General features: G+C 37.9%; 1 pseudogene; it reads right to left on the reverse strand.

The window, feature by feature from the left end:
- Positions 1-15944, reverse strand: part of LOC132365432 (OX-2 membrane glycoprotein-like) — a 44056-nt pseudogene extending 28112 nt beyond the window's left edge.
- Positions 15945-21381: the final 5437 nt, after the last annotated feature.

Below are 21381 nucleotides of genomic sequence, written 5' to 3' on the forward strand. Positions count from 1 at the left end.
TGCCACTCATGAGATTTATCCAATGGATTGAAGCCAGTGCAGTGTAGTACAAAAAAGTTAGATGAGAGGGCAGAAGACCTTAATGCTATGCCTGGTCTTGCACTGTGTAAAAAAAGGGAAATTATGTGACCATCATTGACTTCTGTTTTTTTTTTCTTCTATATAATAAAAGACTTCAGCTGAATGACCTCTATTATAGTCTTTCCTTCTCTAAAATTCTTTCTCTGGATCTTAACCTTCAAAGACCACATCCCCATGATTTTGACTCCACATAAAAATTTATATACTTATAATGTTAAGGCAGATTTGTCCTCCGTGGCTTCCGTGTGGGAACACATTAAATAAACATTTGTAGCAGGCTTCGACTTCAAATGTCACCTCTCGGATAGTTATGAATGAGGAATTGGGTTCGATGGCCTCACAGTGTAGCCGATCTATGTATGGTGGAAGAGTCTTTTCTCCATATTTACTGCTATACGTGCCAATATTTTGTGGCAAAGAATCTTGGATCTTCTGCCAGGTAATTTAAACAACGTCTACTGGAGTTGTTAAATTGCAGAAAATCGTCACGTTTTCTCCCAATATAGCTGTCTCATTATTTTTGTGCTTTATCCTATGTCGATTATCTGAAAATAAAACCCAGTATGAATTAAGAGAAATGTACTTCATACTAACCTAGACTTACCCCTATCATAGCACTTATCTCTCTGTTTTATAATTATCTTTTTATTCTCTCTCTTCCCCCATTAGAAAATGAACTCTCCTATCTTCTTCACCACTGATAGTTCCTAGAAATGTTTTTGTTGTATAATACCTAATTAATAAATATTTATCAAGTCCAAAAGTTGCAACATAAATTAACCAACATAAAATGAGTAATTTTATTATGAGTAATCATAATTTTGATGACTTTCTGGAGGCTGAGTGTGACCTAAATCGAGGGTGATAAACTCCTCAGGGCCCCAGGCTTAGGGAGGACCCCACGTTCCATAGGTTTCACCAGCAGGAACTCCACCAGGTTCTCATGGTGAAGAGCCAAAAAAATCACCTCATATCTTTGGCAAGGGGAGGGGAAAGTTGCCATTTTGAAATAAGCCCAGTGCATTTTCCATAAAAAGACCTACTGTCCAGGGTAAAAGACCTTACCAGGGCCTTAGCTCACGTGGGTGGAAGGACAATGACCTAATTTCAGTTTCCTTTAGCTTTCCTGACTGATCTAAGTGGGAGGAAGGAGGAGAAAAATAGGTAAAAAAACTTGTGAAGGTCACAGCCAAGGGACACAGGCCTACTAAAAGAATAAGGATTAGCCATAAGATATTTTAAAACTTCCCCTCCCTCTCTCTTTACCTCCATATCAACAAGGCTAAAATATGAGAGTGGATTAGAGCTGAAATGGCTACCAGGCTTAGACTCCAATAAATAAGGAGTTCTTAGGGAAATTAAAAAAAAACTGGGGAAAAAAACAAGGAAACTACAAGACTTTGAAGCCCTTGAAACCTAGACCTACAGTAAACAGTAAATACAATCCAACTTCTAGCCAGATTACTGTAAAACCCACACTAAATCTCCATTTACCTTAGTTCCTATTATTTGATGTATCACATCTGGATTTCCAAAAAAAATTACAAGGCATACTAAAAAAAAAAGCAGTGTGAAGAGACAAAGCAAGCATCTAAACCAGATTCAAACATAGGACTATAAAGTAAAAATTGTTGCCTGCCATCCCAGTTCTACAAGGATCAAGCCATTAGCCACTGCAGTCACCCACTGACAGTGAACCTGAGGGGAATTCAGGATGGAGAAAACAGGAAGCATTCTTTGCTTTGGATATACCAGCCCCTAGATAGTTAAGATCAATATCTAAGGAAAAATTTCAATGACCCCAGATTCTTGCATCTTCCCATTCATAGAAAAGTACTGAAATCATTAACCTGAGATGTCTGTCCTTGTGATTAGCAGTGGTATTTTTATGCCTGACTGCATGTTTTCCCCAGCAAAAAAGCTTATATATATATATATATATATATATATATATATATATATATATGTTCCTATCTCTTCCCTTACCTCTTTAGAGCAGTTTCTCAGAGCAATCTGAGAGGCTGTCTCCTGGGCTATAGTCCCTCAATAATGTCTTCCAAGAAAATTTAACTCACAGCTTTTATGTTGTGTGTTTCTCTTTCAGTTGACAGTTTAGAATTTGAAATTACCAGACAGGAAGTTGAAAATAACTATGATTAATATATTAAGAACTCTGGTGGAAAAGTTGAAACATGCAAGAACATGTGGATAATGTAAGCAGAGATATGGAAACTCTAAAAAGAATAAAAAGAAAATGCTAAAGACACTAAAAGAACAGAAAACTATAGACCAATATCTCTTATGAACATAGATGGAAAAATCCTAAAGAAAATAGCAAACTGAATCCAAAAGTGTGTGAGAGGAATTATGCCCCACAAACAAGTGGGATTTATCCCAGGTATGCAAAGCTGGTTCAACATTTGAAAATCAATTAATGTAATCCATCACATCAACAGACTATAAAAGAAAAGTCACATGGAATCATATCAATAGATACAGAAAAAACATTTAATAAAATCCAACACCAATTCATGATAAAAACTCTCAGTAAACTAGGAATAGAGGGAAACTTTCTCCACCTGATAAAGAATATCTACAAAAAGCTTACAGCTAGTATCATATTTTAATAGTGACAAACTTGAAGCTTTCTCCCTAAGATCAGGTACAATACAAAAATGTCCCCTCTTGCCACTCTTTTTCAACATCATATTGAAAATTCTCCCTATTGCAATAAAGCAAGAAAAAGAAATAAAAGATATACGGATTTGAAAGAAAGACATAAAACTATCTTTTTTCTCAGGTGGTATGATTGTGTATGTAGAAAATTAGAAAGAATCAACTAAAGAAACTCTTGGAACTAATAAGAGATTATAAGAAGGTTGTAGAATTGCAAGGTTAATATACAAAAGTCAATCACTTTCCTGTATATCAGCAAAGAACAAGTGGAATTTGAAATTAAAAACACAATACCATTTACATTAGCAGCCCCAGAATGAAATACTTAGATATAAATCTAACAAAATATGTACAAGATCTATATGAGGGAAACTACAAAACTTTGATGAATGAAATCAAAGAACAAAATAAATGAGAGATATTCCATATTCAGGGACAGGAAGACACAGTATTGTTAAGATATGAGTTCTTCCCAACTTGATCTGTCAATTAAATGCAATTCCAATCAAAATTCCAGCAAGTTATTTTATGGATATTGACAAACTGATTCTAAAGTTTATATGGAGAGGTAAAAGACCCAGAATAAAGCACTACTGAAAGAGAAAAAAAAAGTTGGGGAAGTGACACTACCCGACTTCAAGACATACTATAAAATTGCAGTAATCAGTACAGTGTGGTATTGGCCAAAGAATAGAAAATAGGTCAATGGAACAGAATAGAAAGTCCAGATATGGACCCCCACAAATATAGTCAGCTGATTTTTGACCAAGTCACAAAGGCAATTCAATGGAGAAAGAACAGTCTTTTAAACAAATGATGTTGTTGGGACAATTGGATGTCTGATTACTTTCCTAGGGATGTCATAACAAACTATTACACACTTGGTGGCTTAAACCAATAGAAATTTATTTTTTCACAGATCTAGAAGTTAGAAGTCCTAAATCAAGGTGTCAGTAGTGTTGCCTGCTTCTCTCCAAGCTTCTGGTGGTTTCCAATAAACCTTGGCATTCCTTGATTTATAGATGCTTCGCTGTAGTATCTGCCTCTATCTTCATATGCTGTTCTACTCTGTCTCTGTGTGTCCTATCCTCTTCTTATAAGGACACCAGTCATTGAATTTAGGGCCCACCCTAACCCAGGATGATTTCATCCTGAGATCCTTACCTTAATTTCATCTGCAAAGACCCTATTTCTAAATAAGATCACATTCTGAGGTTCCAGGTAGACATAAATTTGGGAGCAAGGGGGACGTTATTCAACATTTCACAACATCCATATGCTTAAAAAAATATTAATATAGGCATCTAACTACCTTTCACAAAAATTAACTCAAAATGGATTTATAGATCAATTAACATGGAAAACTATAAAACTTCTAGAAAAAAGCATAGGAGGAAATCTAGGTAACCTTGGGCGTGGTGATGAGTTATTAGATACAATACCAAAAGTATGATACATGAATGTAAAAAAAAATTTGATGAGTTGGACGTCATTAAAATTAAGAACTTTTGTTCTATGAAAGACAATGTTAAGAGAATATAAAGATAAGACAGATTGGAAGAAAGTATTTGTAAAATATGTACATCATATAGGACTTTTTCTTAGTCCTTTCAGTCTGCTACCACAGACTGAGTGGTTTATAAACAACAGAAATTTATTTCTCACAGTTCCGGAGGTTGGAAGTCCAAGATTAGGGTGCCAGCATGATTGGGTGAGAGCCCTCTTATGGTTTGTTGACTTCTCATTGTATCCTCACATGGTGACAGGGACTAAATTCTCTGTGGATCTTTCATATGAGCACTAATCCCATTCATCAGGGCTCTACCCTCATGACATAAACACCTCCCAAAGGCCCCACCTACTAATACCATAACCTTTGGGGGTTAGGATTTCAATATATGAATTTTCAGAGGGAGACATGAATATTTAGACTATAGCAGATTTGTATCCAAAATATACAAGAAACAATAAGAAAACAAACTTAATTAAAAATTAGGCAAAAGTCTAAACAGAAACCTCACCAAAGAAGATATATAAGTGGCAAATAAGCACATGAAAAAATGCACAAAATCTCTTGTAATATGGAAATTGAAAATTAAAACAATAATGAGATTCTACTACAGACTTATTGGAGTGGTTAAAAAAAATTAAAATACTAAGTGCTGGTGAGAATGTGGCCAAAAACAGGAACTCTCATTCACTGCTGATGGGAGTGCAAAATGGTATAGCTTCTCTGCATGGCATTTTGACAGTTTCTTACAAAACTAAACATATGCTTACCATATGATCAAGCAACTGTGTTCCTAGGTATTTACCCAACTTATTATAAAACTTACATCCACACAAAAATCTGCATGAAAATGTTTATAGCCTCCTTATCCATAATCACAAAAAACTGAAAGCAACAAAGATGATTTCAATAGGTAAATGAGTACACAAATGACATTTGTACAACAGAATGTTTTTCAGCCATAAAAAGAAATGAGCTCCCAGGTCACAAAAAGATGTGGAGAAACCTTAAATGCATATTGCTAAGTGAAAGTAACCAGTCTAAAAAGGCTACATACTGTATGATTCCAATTATATGCCATTCTGGAAAAGGTAAAACTGCAGACACAGTAAAAAATATCAGTGGTGGCCAGGGGTTCAGAGGTAGGGGGTAGGGTTGAATGGGTGAGGCACAGGAGAGTTTTAGGGTAATGAAACTATTCTGTGTGATACCATAGTGGTCAATAAGTGACATTATGCAGTTGTCAAGATGTATTGAGCTTTACAGCAAATGAACCTTAATGTATACAATTAAAAAAATAATTTAGAAAATTGAGGATCCCAAGGAGTGAAGATTGTAACCTGAAAAATCTAACTTTATTGCAAATGTATCTTATGTAAACATAAGTTGATAGTAGATATACTTAACATGATATAATTAAAATGACATTTTACTTCTGTGGCCTTCCTCTCCAAAATTCACAACCCCAGTCTAATCATGAGAAAAACATCAGACAAATTTCGATAGAGGGTAATTCTACAAAATACTTGACCAGTACCCTGCAAGACAGTCAACATCATCAGAAATGAGGAAATTCTGAGAAACTGTCACAGTCAAGAGAAGCCTAAGGAAACACAACAAAGAAAAGTAATGTGGTATCCTGGATGGGATCCTTAAGCAGAAAGACTTTAGATAAAAACTAGGGAAATCTGAATGAACTGTGGACTTTATTTATGAACAATGTATCAATTTGATTTACTAATTATTACAAATGTATCCTAAGAATGCAAGATGTTAATAACAGGGAAAACTGGGTAAGGGACATACTCTGTACTAGGTCCTCAACTTTTCTGTAAGCCTAAAACTGTTCTAAAAAATAAAATATTTTAAAGAAATCAGAGTTATATATATATATATATATATATACACACACACACACATATGTATATACATATATATCTCCAATAATTAAATGGAAAAGAAAAACTTGAAAGTATGATTTGCAATACCCTCCCCAAATAAAAAGAAAAAAATTCATAGGAATAAATCAGTTGAAAGATATATAAGACTTCACCACTAAAATCTACAAAACATTTGAAAAATTAAAGTGGAAAGATAGATTAGATTATAAATAGGAAAAAGCATAAAGATGTCAATTCTTTCCAAACTACTTCTTAGATTTAATACAAATTTGATAAAACTTAAAGCAGTTTTTTAAAAATTTTAATTCCTGAAATTGACAAGCTGTTTCTAAAAAAGCCGAAGCCATAAACTGAAGACTTGCTATCCAGACATAAAACTAAAGTAATATAATGTGATATTGATTCAAGGAAAAGCAAATGGATGAAAATGATGAAATAGAGAATCAGAAACTGACTCACACATATCAAGTTATCTGATATTTATGACAAATGGAACAGACAGTACATAGGACTGGGAAAAAGATGATCTTTCCAATAAATGATGAAATGTAAACTGGATAACTACTCGGAAAAATTATATATGGACCCCCATCTAAGACCACAGACAAAAATCTATTTCAAATGCATTAAATATATGTGAAAGATAAAACACAGCTTTAAAAATAAAGTATTGTAGAACGTCTATTTGGCTGGAGTAGCCAACAATATTTTAGATAGGACACACATCAACTGTTATTTGATGCCTTATTCCTCTCTTAGGAATATTAAATGATAAAGAATCCGAAGTGAAAACTGACCTTTTTTTTTTTTTTTTTTTAATTTTTTATTTATTTATGGCTGTGTTGGGTTTTCATTTCTGTGCGAGGGCTTTCTCCAGTTGTGGCAAGCAGGGTGCCACCCTTCATCGCGGTGCGCTGGCCTCTCACTATCACGGCCTCTCGTTGCGGAGCACAGGCTCCAGACGCGCAGGCTCAGTAATTGTGGCTCACGGGCTAGTTGCTCCGCAGCATGTGGGATCTTCCCAGACCAGGGCTCGAACGCGTGTTCCCTGCATTAGCAGGCAGATTCTCAACCACTGCGCCACCAGGGAAGCCCCCAAAACTGACTTTTTTGAAGTTTAATAACTTTAGTCCAGCAAAAGATACATTTTCAGAAGTAAAAAGGCAACCCACACAGTGAGGGAAGATTTTGCTATATATAAAACAAAGGGCTTGTATTCTAATGTGTTTATAATTCTACAAATCAATAAGACAAAGTCAAGCAACTCAATAGAAAATTGAGGGACTTCCATGGCAGTCCAGTGGTTAAGACTCCATGCTCTTACTGCAGGAAGCATGTATTCAATCCCTGGTCAGGGAACTAAGGTCCTGCATGCTGCACAGTGCAGACAAAAAAAAAAAAAAAAAAAAAAAAAAGGTTGAGCAAAATATTTGAGTATGCTCATCACAAGAGAGAATGTATAAATGGCCAATAAATATTAAAGATGCTCAACTTCTTTAGTCACCAAGGAAATGCAAATTAAAACCTGAACTACACATGCATCAGAATAACTAACATGAAAGTTAGACAATACCAAGTTTGGTGAGAGAGAGTTAATGACAGATAAAATGAATCTATGTTTTAAGAAGTTAAGATGGTGGTACTCTTAGGAGAAGACAGTAAAAGAAAGAGGGCATAAATAAGACTTTGGGATGCTGTTAATGTTCTGTTCTTGATTTGTGCTGGATATATTGGTGTTGTCACTATGAAAATTAATCAAACTATATACTTATGTTTATACACTTCATGTATGTCTGTTTTACTGAAATGCTAAGGTTAAAAAAAAATCTTCGAGAGGCTCCTTCAAGATGGTGGAGGAATAAGACGTGGAGATCACCTTCCTCCCCACAAATACATCAAAACTACATGTACGTGTGGAACAACTCCTACAGGACAGATACTGAATGCTGGCAGAAGACCTCAGACTTCCCAAAAGACACCCTCAGGTGACCTACATGCAGAGGCAGGGCGAAATCCAAAGCTGAACCACAGGAGATGTGTGAACAAAGAAGAGAAAGGGAAATTTCTCCCAGTAGCCTCAGGAGCAGCAGATTAAATCTCGACAATCAACTTGATGTACCCTGCATCCCTGGAATACCTGAATAAACAAGGAGTCATCCCAAAATTGAGGTGGTGGACTTTGGGATCAACTGTAGACTTGGGGTTTGCTTTCTGCATCTAATTTGTTTCTGGTTTTATGTTTATCTTAGTTTAGTATTTAGAGCTTATTATAATTGGTAGATTTGTTTACTGGTTTGGTTGCTCTCTTCCTTTTTTAAAATATATATATATATTTTTTTCCTTTTTCTCTTTTTGTGAGAGTGTACATGTATACTTCTTTGTGTGATTTTGTCTGTATAGTTTTGCTTTTGCCATTTGTCCTAGGGTTCTGACAGTCCATTTATTTTTGTTTTGTTTTTCTTGTATACTTTTTAGCTCTTGTCATCATTGGTGGATTTGTTTTTTCATTCTGTTCCTCTCTTCTTTCTTTCTCTCTTTCTTTTTTAAATTACTTTTAAATTTTTTATTTGTAATAATTTTTTTATTTTGATAACTTTATTCTTTCTTTCTTTCTTTCTTTCTTTCTTTCTTTCTTTCTTTCTTTCTTTCTTTCTTTTTATTTCTCCCTTTTCTTATGAGTCATGTGGCTGACAGCATCTTGGTCCTCTGGCCAGGGGTCAGGCCTGAGCCTCTGAGGTGGGAGATCCGAGTTCAGGATATTTGTCGAGCAGAGATCTCCTGGCCCCACGTATATCAAAATGGTGCAAGCTCTCTCAGAGATCTCGTCTCAATGCTAAGACCCATCACCACTCAACGACCAGCAAGCTACAGTGCTGGACACCCTATGCCAAACAACTAGCAAGACAGGAACACAACACCACCCATTAGCAGAGAGGCTGCTTAAAAACAAAATAAGTTCACAGACACCTCAAAACACACAACCACAAGGAAGACAAGATCCAGCCTCATCCACCAGAACACAGGCATCAGTCCCCTCCACCAGGAAGACTACACAACACATTGGACCAACCTTACCCACTGGGGGCACTGGGGGCAGACACCAAAAACAATGGGAACTACAAACTTGCAGCCTGCAAAAAGGAGACACCAAACACAGTAAGTTAAGCAAAATGAGAAGACAGAGAAATACACAGTAGATGAAAGAGCAAGGTAAAAACCCACCAGACCAAACAAATAAAGAGGAAATAAGCAGTCTACCTGAAAAAGAATTCAGAGTAATGATAGTAAAGATGATCCAAAATCTTGGAAATAGAAGAATTAAAAAGCAAACAAACAATGATGAACAACACAATAAATGAAATTAAAAATTCTCTAGAATGAATCAATAGCAGAATAACTTAGGTGGAAGTATGGATAACAGACCTGGAAGATAAGATAGTGGAAATAACTACTGCAGAGCAGAATAAAGAAAAAAGAATGAAAAGAATTGAGAACAATCTCAGAGACCTCTGGGACAACATTAAAAACACCAACATTTGAATTATAGGGGTCCCAGAAGAAGAAGAGAAAAAGAAAGGGACTGAGAAAATATTTGAAGAGATTATGGGTGAAAACTTCCCCAATATGGGAAATAGTCAGTCAAGTCCAGAAAGTGCAGAGAGTCCCATACAGGATAAATCCAAGGAGAAACACGCCAAGACACATACTAATCAAACTATCAAAAATTAAATACAAAGAAAAAATATTAAAGGCAGCAAGGGAAAAGCAACAATTAACATACAATGGAAGCCCCATAATGTTTAAAGCTGATCTTTCAGCAGAAATGCTGCAAGCCAGAAGGGAGTGTCAGGACATATTTACAGTGATGAAAGGGAAAAACCTACAACCAAGATTAATCTACCCAGCAAGGATCTCATTCAGATTCGATAAAGAAATTAAACCATTACAGACAAGCAAAAGCTAAGAGAATTCAGGACTACCAAACCAGCTTTACAACAAATGCTGAAGGAACTTCTCTAGGCAGGAAAGACAAGAGAAAGAAAAGACCTACAATAACAAACCCAAAACAATTAAGAAAAGTGTAATAGGAACATACATATCAATAATTACCTTAAATGTAAATGGATTAAATGCTACAACCAAAAGACATAGACTGGCTGAATGGATACAAAAACAAGACCTGCATATATGCTGTCTACAAGAGACCCACTTCAAACCTAGGGACACATACAGACTGAAAATGAGGGGATGGAAAAAGATATTCCATGCAAATGGAAATCAAAAGAAAGCTGGAGTAGCAATTCTCATATCACACAAAATAGACTTTAAAATAAAGACTATTTCAAGAGACAAAGAAGGACACTGCATAATGATCAAGGGGTCAATCCAAGAAGAAGATAAAACAATTGTAAATATTTATGCACCCAACATAGGAGCACCTCAATACATAAGGAAAATGCTAACAGCCATAAAAGGGGAAATCGACAGTAACACAGTCATAGTAGGGGACTTTAACACCCCACATTCACCAATGGATAGATCATTGAAAATGAAAATAAATAAGGAAACACAAACTTTAAATTATACATTACACAAGATGGACTTAATTGATATTTATAGGACATTCCATCCAAAAACAGCAGATTACACTTTCTTCTTAAGTGCTCATGGAACATTCTCCAGGATAGATCATATCTTGGGTCACTAATCAAGCTTTGGTAAATTTAAGAAAATTGAAATCGTATCAAGTATCTTTTCCGACCACAATACTATGAGACTAGATATCAAATACAGGAAAAAAAATGTAAAAACATAAAAACACATGGAGGCTAAACATTACACTACTAAATAACCAAGAGATCACTGAAGACATCAAAGAGGAAATCAAAAAATACCTAGAAACAAATGACAATGAAAACACGATGACCCAAAACCTATGGGATGCAGCAAAAGAAGTTCTAAGAGGGAAGTTTATAGCAATACAGTCTTACCTCAAGAAACAAGAAACATCTCAAATAAACAACCTAACCTTACACCTAAAGCAATTAGAGAAAGAAGAACAAAAACCCCAAAGTTAGCAGAAGGAGAGAAATCATAAAGATCAGATCAGAAATAAATGAAAAAGAAATGAAGGAAACAATAGCAAAGATCAATAAAACTAAAAGCTGGTTCTTTGAGAAGATAAACGAAATGGATAAATCGTTAACCAGACTCATCAAGAAAAATAGGGAGAAGACTCAAAGCAATAGAATTAGAAACGAAAAAGGAGAAGTACCAACTGCCACTTCAGAAATACAAAGGATCATGAGAGATGTCATGTTACTTCAAGCAACTATATGCCAATAAAATGGACAACCTGGAAGAAATGGACAAATTCTTAGAAAAGCACAACCTTCCGAGACTGAACCAGGAAGAAATAGAAAATATAAACAGACCAATCACAAACACTGAAATTGAGACTGTGATGAAAAATCTTCCAACAAACAAAAGCCCAGGACCAGAAGGCTTCACAGGCGAATTCTATCAAACATTTAGAGAAGAGCTAACACCTATCCTTCTCAAACTCTTCCAAAATAAAGCAGAGGGAGGAACACTCCCAAACTCATTCTATGAGGCCACCATCACCCTGATAACAAAACCAGACAAAGATGTCACAAAAAAAGAAAACTACAGGCTAATATCACTGATGAAAAAACATGCAAAAATCCTTAACAAAATACTAGCAAACAGAATCCAACAACACATTAAAAGGATCATACACCATGATCAAGTGGGGTTTATCCCAGGAATGCAATGATTTTTCAATATATGCAAATCAATCAATGTGATACACCATATTAACAAATTGAAGGAGAAAAACCATATGATCATCTCAATAGATGCAGAAAAAGCTTCTGACAAAATTCAACACTAATTTATGATAAAAACCCTCCAGAAAGTAGACATACAGGGAACTTACCTCAACATAATAAAGGCCATATATGACAAACCCACAGCCAACATCATTCTCAATGGTGAAAAACTGAAACCATTTCCACTAAGATCAGGAACAAGACAAGATTGCCCACTCTCACCACTATTCTTCAACATAGTTTTGGAAGTTTTAGCCACACAGTCAGAGACGAAAAAGATATAAAAGGAATCCAAATCAGAAAAGAAGTAAAACTGTCATTGTTTGCAGATGACATGATACTATATATAGAGAATCCTAAAGATGCTACCAGAAAACTACTAGAGCTAATCAATGAATTTGGTAAAGTAGTAGGATACAAAATTAATGCACAGAAATCTCTTGCATTCCTATACACTAATGATGAAAAATCTGAAACAGAAATTAAGGAAACACTCCCATTTACCATGGCAACAAAAAGAATCAATACCTAGGAATAAACCTACCTAAGGAGACAAAAGACCTGTATGCAGAAAACTATAAGACACTGATGAAAGAAATTAAAGATGATACCAACAGATGGAGAGATATACCATGTTCTTGGATTGGAAGAATCAACATTGTGAAAATGACTCTACTACCCAAAGCAATCTACAGATTCAATGCAATCCCTATCAAACTACCAATGGCATTTTTCACAGAACTAGTACCAAAAATTTCACAATTTGTATGGAAACACAAAAGACCCCAAATAGCCAAAGCAATCTTGAGAAAGAAAACTGGAGCTGGAGGAATCAGGCTCCTAGACTTCAGACTATACTACAAAGCTGCAATAATCAAGACAGTATGGTACTGGCACAAAAACAGAAATATAGATCAATGGTACAGGATAGAAAGCCCAGAGATAAACGCACACACATATGGTCACTTTATCTTCGATAAAGGAGGCAAGAATATACAATGGAGAAAAGACAGCCTCTTCAATAAGTGGTGCTGGAAAAACTGGACAGCTACATGTAAAAGAATGAAATGAGAACACTCCCGAACACCATACACAAAAATAAACTCAAAATGGATTAAAGAGCTAAATGCAAGGCCAGACACTATAAAACTCTTAGAGGAAAACATAGGCAGAACACTCCATGACATAAATCACAGCAAGATCCTTTTTGACCCACTTCCTAGAGAAATGGAAATAAAAACAAAAATAAACAAATGAAACCTATTGAAACTTAAAAGCTTTTGCATAGCAAAGGAAGCAAGAAACAAGACGAAAAGACAACCCTCAGAATGGGAGAAAATATTTGCAAATGAAGCAACTGACAAAGAATTAATCTCCAAAATTTATAAGCAGCTCATGCAGCTCAATATCAAAAAAAAACAAACAACCCAATCCAAAATTGGGCAGAAGACCTAAACAGACATTTCTCCAAAGAAGTTATACAGATTGCCAACAAACACATGAAAGTATGCTCAGCATCACTAATCATTAGAGAAATGCAAATCAAAGCTACAATGAGGTATCACCACACACCAGTCAGAAGGGCCATCATCAAAAAATCTACAAACAGTAAATGCTGGAGAGGGTGTGGAGAAGAGGAACCTTCTTGCACTGTTGGTGGGAATGTAAATTGATACAGCCACTATGGAGAACAGCATGGAGGTTCCTTAAAAAACTAAAAAAAAACTACCATACAACCCAGCAAACTACTGGGCATATACCCTGGAAAAACTATAATTCAAAAAGAGTCACGTACCACAGTGTTCATTCCAGGTCTATTTACAATAGCCAGGACATGGAAACAACCTAAGTATGCATAGACAGATGAATGGATAAAGCAGATGTGGCCCATATATACAATGGAATATTACTCAGCCATAAAAAGAAACGAAATTGAGTTATTCGTAGTGAGGTGGATGGACCTAGAGACTGTCATACAGAGTGAAGTAAGTCAGAAAGAGAAAAACAAATACTGTACGCTAACACATATATATGAAATCTAAAACAAAAAAAGGGTTCTGAAGAACCTAGGGGCAGGACAGGAATAAAGACGCAGACATATAGAATGGACTTGAGGACACGGTGGGGTGGAAGGGTAAGCTGGGAAGAAGTGAGAGATTGTCATGGACTTATATACACTATCAAATGTAAAATAGTTAGCTAGTGGGAAGCAGCCTCATAGCACAGGGAAATCAGCTCGGTGCTTGTGACCACCTAGAGGGGTGGGATACGGAAGGTGGTAAGGAGACTCAAGAGGGAGGAGATATGGGGATATGTATATGTATAGCTGTTTCACTTTGTTATAAAGCAGAAACTAACACACCATTGTAAAGCAATTATACTCCAATAAAGATGTTAAAAAAAAAATCTTCATGTACTTTACTTACCTCATGTTATGCTCTCTGCTTTTCATCCACTTCTCTTGATTTTCATGTTCAAATTATAAGCAAAACTTTTTTCAAATAATTTTCAAAAATTTCTTGGTCTGGAACTATGTACACAGTATTGTAGAATATTTAAATACATATCACAAGTTTGTTGCATACATAGTATTTCATTTGTCAACAAAAGACTGTGATGATGTCCTACCTGGGCTACTTTCAAGAGTGTGGTTTTGTAGGAATCCTTTACCTTCCTAAGCCTCAGGATTTTCATCTGAAAAATGGGCTTAGTGGTACCTGACTCACAGAATATTGTGAATATGAAAGGAGAACATATAGATGTAATGCTGGTTATAAATAACCATAGACATTTTAGTTATCATGGGTGATATAGTCCCTGCCCTCAAGGAAAAAGGGAAAAGTATTAAGGGAAGTCAAATGAGCAACACAAAAGAGTTACAAGCTAACGATTACTATTTCCATAACAATTTCTATAACTGGGTTTGCCACACTCCTTCACTATTACTTGTTCACATGCGTGTGTCCCTTACTAGATTCTGAGTTACTTGGTGACAGTCTTCTCCATTTTGCATTTTAGATGCAGAAGTAAGTTAAGGAGAAAAAACCTGAACATAATGGTTTCCTGTACCTGTCACACTCTTTTTTTTCCTCAGCATAGGTCACCCCACATATAACTTTTGATTGAACCATCTAGCTAAATTCAAATGATACTTGCCCCATGAAAAAATCCTTAACTAGAAGTTATCATGATTTTTTTTCTCTGCTGTTCCTATAGAACATTAGTTATTGCCCTTACTGTGAACCAAACTGATTTTAGATGGATTTGAGTTAAATATCTTTAATCAAATTATTTTTTAATGACTAGAAAAAAGCAGGACTTGAATATTTACTAAATCTTTGATGTGTTTCAGGTGTACCTCAGTTTGTAATGATAAGCAAACCCACAAAAAACCCCAACAGATATGACAACACAAAAATGAAAATTTCTTAATGACCAAGAAGAGCCTCAAAACAAGTCAAACTTAAAAGGCAAATGGGCTGCAAGGAATACTGCAAAACTAACTAACTTGCAAAGAGTTCATTTGCTTCCAGCAGGTTTCTGGCTCCCCTGTTTGAGCTACTTGGGCTCACTTCAGAAGCAGTGCTTATTATATTTCTTTCATTCTCTGTTTACTAAGTCACTGTTTCAAATATGCTCAACTTAAACTGTTTGCTAGTTGTCAACAACTTGGATAGCTACATGATTAACATGCAGACCCAAACATAATGTCCTCTTCACCTAACCTTATGAAAGTAAAAAGACTACAGCCTGGTATTTATTTGCCATTGATTTCCACCCAAATGCATTCGAGAGCAAAAGTAGAAATTTACCTGATCCTTGTACCCTGAGGGGTAGCATGAGGAGCTGGATAATAGGATGGCATGGAAAGCCCATGAAATTTGATGATAAAATCTTCACTAACATTTGCAGTATTTCATTTTCTAACTGAACTCTGGAACTGAAATGAAGCGTTTACAGCCAAATCTGTTACTCAGTAACCACTTGCTCCGAAAATCCGTTAAAACATTGTCTTGATTTTTAACTTCCTGTGTGCCAACCCTATTCAGAATCCTAGGTCTATGCATAAAATTTTACTTAAACCTATCTGCCTGCTGTCCTGTAGCTGTCACATGATTCATACACAGGGCCTCAAAACTTACCTGCTGACTTGCAAGAAAATTTAATTAGCTCTTCTTTGGGTAGTGTTACTAACCTTTCCCAGTTTTTTATGTATGTCATGCATATCAAACTAGTTTACCTACAGTGAGATCAGGTGAAAAGACCGCTTTCCACAGAGGTATGTTAAGTGTCTAAAAATCATTCCTCTCAGGATCTAATCCCTAAAATCCATCTCCCCAAACAGCTGGAGTGGGAAAATTAAAAAATAACTTTCCTGTAAAATCATTAAGCAGTTTCAAAGTAAATACTATTTATGTATTAAAATGAAAAAACAAACAAACAAACAAACAGGTCATTTTCACCTTCCTATAAACTCCTCTCTCTATATACAGTTTTAAGTAGAGGGAAAGCACTCCTTGCTTGGTGCTTTTGGTTTCTATTTTTCTCCCTTCAGTTCCAACCCAGCCACCTGCTTATTGGTGTTTTATGCACATGAATTCATACCAGCTTCCCCAGAAGGTCTTCCTCCTGCTGGAATCCTGGAAAAGCTGTGTTCATTCTCTACCGGTTCACAGCATACTTTTTTAATGTGATCAATTCATTTGAAAATGAGGATTTTTTTTTCCTCCTGCACTTCTGTTATTGCTGGTTAAATGATTAGTGTCTTCTGGACTGTATGTCCTCTCTTACAAGTTATGGTTGGTGATCTTTATCCAGAATCTCCTAGAATTACACTTAATTAGCCAAACAGACCAGGGGTGGGGCATTGAAACCAGGGCTGGGACTTGGGGAAATTAGTGTTCTCAGAGAAGTGCAGTTGGGCTTAGCTTCTCTGGAGTGAGATCATTAACCAGCCTCCAGTTAGTACACACATAGCCATACCCTCACCCCACCCCGCGTTAATGTGTGCACATACCGAACACGTTTTGGGCACTAAGCCTTTTCTTTTCTCTTTTTGTCACTCATAAATGCCTCTAAAAATTACCTTCTCCTCTCATAACTTTTTCCTCAGCTCCTGTCTCAGGAAAACAAAAGCCTCTATTGGCATAGATGGTCCCCACCCTCCCCCCACCTCATATACCAATATCCATCTCTTTCTTATGGCTCTAGGTATTGGAGGTCTTTCTTTCCTGACTTCCCTTAAGACAAAACTTCCCTCTATCTAAATTCCAGCTTCTAAACCCACACTTATAAGTCTACTACCCACCTGAGAGAGGTTGCCTTGGTAATGAGACAGAGAAAACTCAGTTTTCAAAGGGAAATGGAAACTGATGCTGAATAATGAATATATTACCTCTGGTTTGGGGAGCTCTTCCTGAGATAGAGAAAGAACTCATTGTGAGTAAAACGTATTAGGATTAAATGCCCAGCAGCCTCTGGGTCAGGGAGAAGCACTGCTGCTACGTTGGGGAACAGGAAGTTCTACTGAGGTGAAAACCCTGCCCCTGATTCTTTTCTTGTGAGTAATAAAGATGTGAACACAAGCATTATAACTTTGAAGAATGACTGGGATCCCAGCAAAGTACTCTAAAGGAAACCGTGTCTAAAAAATTAAAGGAAAGTGTATTAAGAATGATGTATCACCAAGTATAAAATATCGATAAAGAGATTAAAAGTTATAAAAAGGAATGTACAGAAATTCTGGATTAGAAAAGTGTAACTGAAATGAAACATTCACTAGAAATGCTCAACGACTGGTTCAAGGAGGCAAAGGTTAGAATCAATAAACTTGGAGATAGATCTAGTCTGAGAAACAGAAAAAAGACTGAGGAAAAATGAACAGAACCTCAGAGATCTGTGGAACACTATCTGAGCACCACCATATTTGTAAGGAAAGTCCCAGAAGGAGAAGGGATACAGAAAGGGGATAGAAAGAATATTTTAAAAAATAATGCCTGAGGGCTTCCCTGGTGGCTCAGTGGTTAAGAATCCGCCTGCCAATGCAGGGGACACTGGTTCGAGCCCTGGTCCGGGAAGATCCCACATGCCGCGGAGCAACTAAGCCTGTGCACCACAACTACTGAGCCTGCGCGCCTATAGCCCATGCTCTGCAACAGGAGAAGCCACCGCAATGAGAAGCCCGCGCACTGCAACGGAGAGTAGCCCCCGCTCGCCGCAACTAGAGAAAGCCCGCGCGCAGCAACGAAGACCCAATGCAGCCAAAAATAAATAAATAAAATAAATAAATTTTTTACAATGCCCGAAAACTTTCCAAATTTGATTTAAAAAACATTAGTCTAAATATCCAAGAAGATCAGTAAATTCTATGTAGAATAAATATAAAAAGATCCACACCAAGGCACATCATAATCAAACATAATCAAAGACAAAGAGAACATTGAAAGTAGCACAAGATTTTCAATAACATTAACAGCTAATTTTTATCAAAAACCTTTGCAAGGCAGAAATAGAGACACAGATGTAGAGAACAAACATATGGACACCAAGGGGGGAAAGCCGGAGGTGGGATGAATTGGGAGATTGGGATTGACATATATACACCAATATGTATAAAATAGATAACTACTGAGAACCTGCTGTTAGAGCACAGGGAACTCTACTTCACTTTGCTGTACACTAGAAACTAACACAACATTGTAAAACAACGATACCCCAATTAAAATTAAAAAGTGCTAAGAGGAGTGGCCAAGATGGAGGACTATGAAGACCCTGAGCTCACCCTCTCCCATGGGTACACCAAAATTACAGCTATTCACACATAAATTATTGATGAGAAAAAACTGGAAGACTAGCAGAAAATATCTTGCACAACTAAAGATATAAAGAAGGAGCCACAATGAGACGGATAGGACAGGTGGAAATGTGGTACAGTCAAGACCCACACCCCTGGGTGGGTAACCCACAAATGGGAGGATAATTACAATTGCAGAGGTTCTCCCAAAGAAGCAAGGGGTTTGAGACCCAAATTGGGCTCCCCAGCCTAGGGGTACTGCACCAGGAAGATGATTCCTCCAGAACATTTGGCTTTGAAGGCAGGCAGGGCTTGCTTTCAGGAGAGCCAGAGGGCTATAGGAGATAAAGACTCCACTCCCAAAGGGCACACACAGAATCTCACATGCTTCGGGAACCAGGGCAGAAGCAGTCATTTGAAAGAAGCCTGGATCAGAGCAACATGCTGATCTTGGAGAGCCTCCTGGAGAGGCAGAAGGCAGCAGGGGCTTGCCCCAGGGACATAGACACTGGTGGCAGCCATTTGGGGAGTTCATTCTGCCATGTGGCCCGGGTGCTGGCAAGACCCATTTTGGAATCCTGCCTCTAGCTTATAAGTGCCAGGACTCAGCCCCATCCATCAGCCTGTGGCCTGGGACACCTTAGGACAAGCAATGAGCTGAGTGGAGACACAGCTGTACCCACCAGTAGACTTCCCGCCCTAATACCGCAGATCCCACACCTGCCTCAGGGCCTGGCCCTGTCCACCAGAGGACCCTGGACCCAGGGGTCCTCTGGCACTATCCCTGGGACCCACAGGGTCCTGCAGCCAGAGACCCTGGGATCCAGTTCCATCCACCAGTTAGCTGGCAGTAGCCCTAGGGCCAGCCTCACCCACCAGTGGGTAGGCACCAGCCCCAGGACCACGGCAGACCTTCAGTCAGCTACCCTGGGATCTGGAATCACCCACCAGCAGGGCAACACCAGCTCAGATCATGCCAGACCTTGCAGCCAACCATGTCAAAAATCAGCCCCCCTTACCAGCAGGCCTACACAAGCTCTGAGACCTCCAGGGTCCTGTAGCTTGAGACTTGGGAACCTGACTCCACCACAAGTGTGGCAGCTCTAGCCCTGGGATCCTCTAGGCACCAGCCCCACCCAATAGAAGGTAAATACCAGATCTGAGACAACTTGGACACCTCAGCCAGCCACCATGGGATCTACCCCACTCACCAGTGGGCCAACACCAGCTTTGGGACAGCCCAAACCCAACAGCCAGCCATGTCAAAAACCAATCCTACCCACCTGCAAGCCAACACTAGATCTGAGTCTGCCAGCCCCATATTCACCCACTGCAGCACACATCTCTGCCCACCAGTAGACCAGAACTACACCAGGACCTCCTGAGTCCATGTGGCCAGCAGCCTTGTGACCTGAGCCTGTCTTCCAGTGGTTGGGAGCCTCTTGCAAGGCAAGGCATGGCAACCAACCAAACCAGAGGCCAGAAGGACCCATATAGCCAAAATAGGGAGCACCTCTAGAGCATAGAGCCAAATAAGAATCTAGATTTCAAAATCATTACAAAATTCCTTCCCAAATATTTTATGATGAGAGTGGGAATATGAAATTTGGCTCTATGGTAGTATCACTAAGTAATTTCAATGAAAATATCCTTTTCATATTATGTTTAGAAAAAAGAAATGAGTCTATCATTATTCCAAAAAATTTCCCTAGATAAAGGACTCAGAAGATAAAGTCTATCTTGCCTGTCTTGATTGCATTCTCCTACATGGTTAGAATAGCCATTGTCTCCCTCTCTCTCTTTTTTGTTCCCTAACCCAGCAATCTGCATCCTCATATTTCAAAATCTCTATCACTCTATCTTATCTAGATAAGAATTCTGGGAAAACAGTGTCTATTGGCTCTTTGTCAGAAATCCACTGTTCCTAAGCTTTAAATTAATATACCAATACAATTTCTGGAGGTTCCTTTTCACCTTTGTTTATTTTATTTTTTTTAAATAAACGGCCTTAAGGCTTCAAGGGTTGCCGTAGATGTGCAGGGACAATGATGCTGTGTAGCGCCTTCTAGGACTGTATTTCGTCAGCCAATCAAGTCAGGGGCTGTGAAGCTGAAGCCAATGGGTGCAGACCAGGGGCGGGGCTTACAGCAAGTAACTGTCAGTGAGGTAGCAGTTAGTTGCGGCTGTTCTAGGGTGAACGGACTAGGTAGCCTCCACTTATCACCTACATACCACACGATACTCCTCCTGAGGCTCTAGATGGTGAGTCCTCCCTTGGCTTCCCCTTCAGGAAGTTGCCCTTCCCCTTGGGTACTTTCTTCCGCAAAGAAGAACAAATGATCCCACGGTGTTCCAGCTACAGATTCAGCCAGCCACTCCCTCTTGTAGTTTCCAACTTTCCTATGGCAGCCAATCAAACACTTTTCCGAAGATCAACCAGCCTTTCAGTGTGAATTTCTGTCCCTTAACCCCTGCCCGTCCTCCATTACACTTCCCATATCAACTTTCCGGACTTCTGCTCACCTGCCTGGTGATTGTACCCTTTGCCTTATGAGGCACCAAGAAGAA

This window comes from Balaenoptera ricei, chromosome 4 (assembly GCF_028023285.1).
Source record: "Balaenoptera ricei isolate mBalRic1 chromosome 4, mBalRic1.hap2, whole genome shotgun sequence".
Classification (NCBI taxonomy): domain Eukaryota; kingdom Metazoa; phylum Chordata; class Mammalia; order Artiodactyla; family Balaenopteridae; genus Balaenoptera; species Balaenoptera ricei.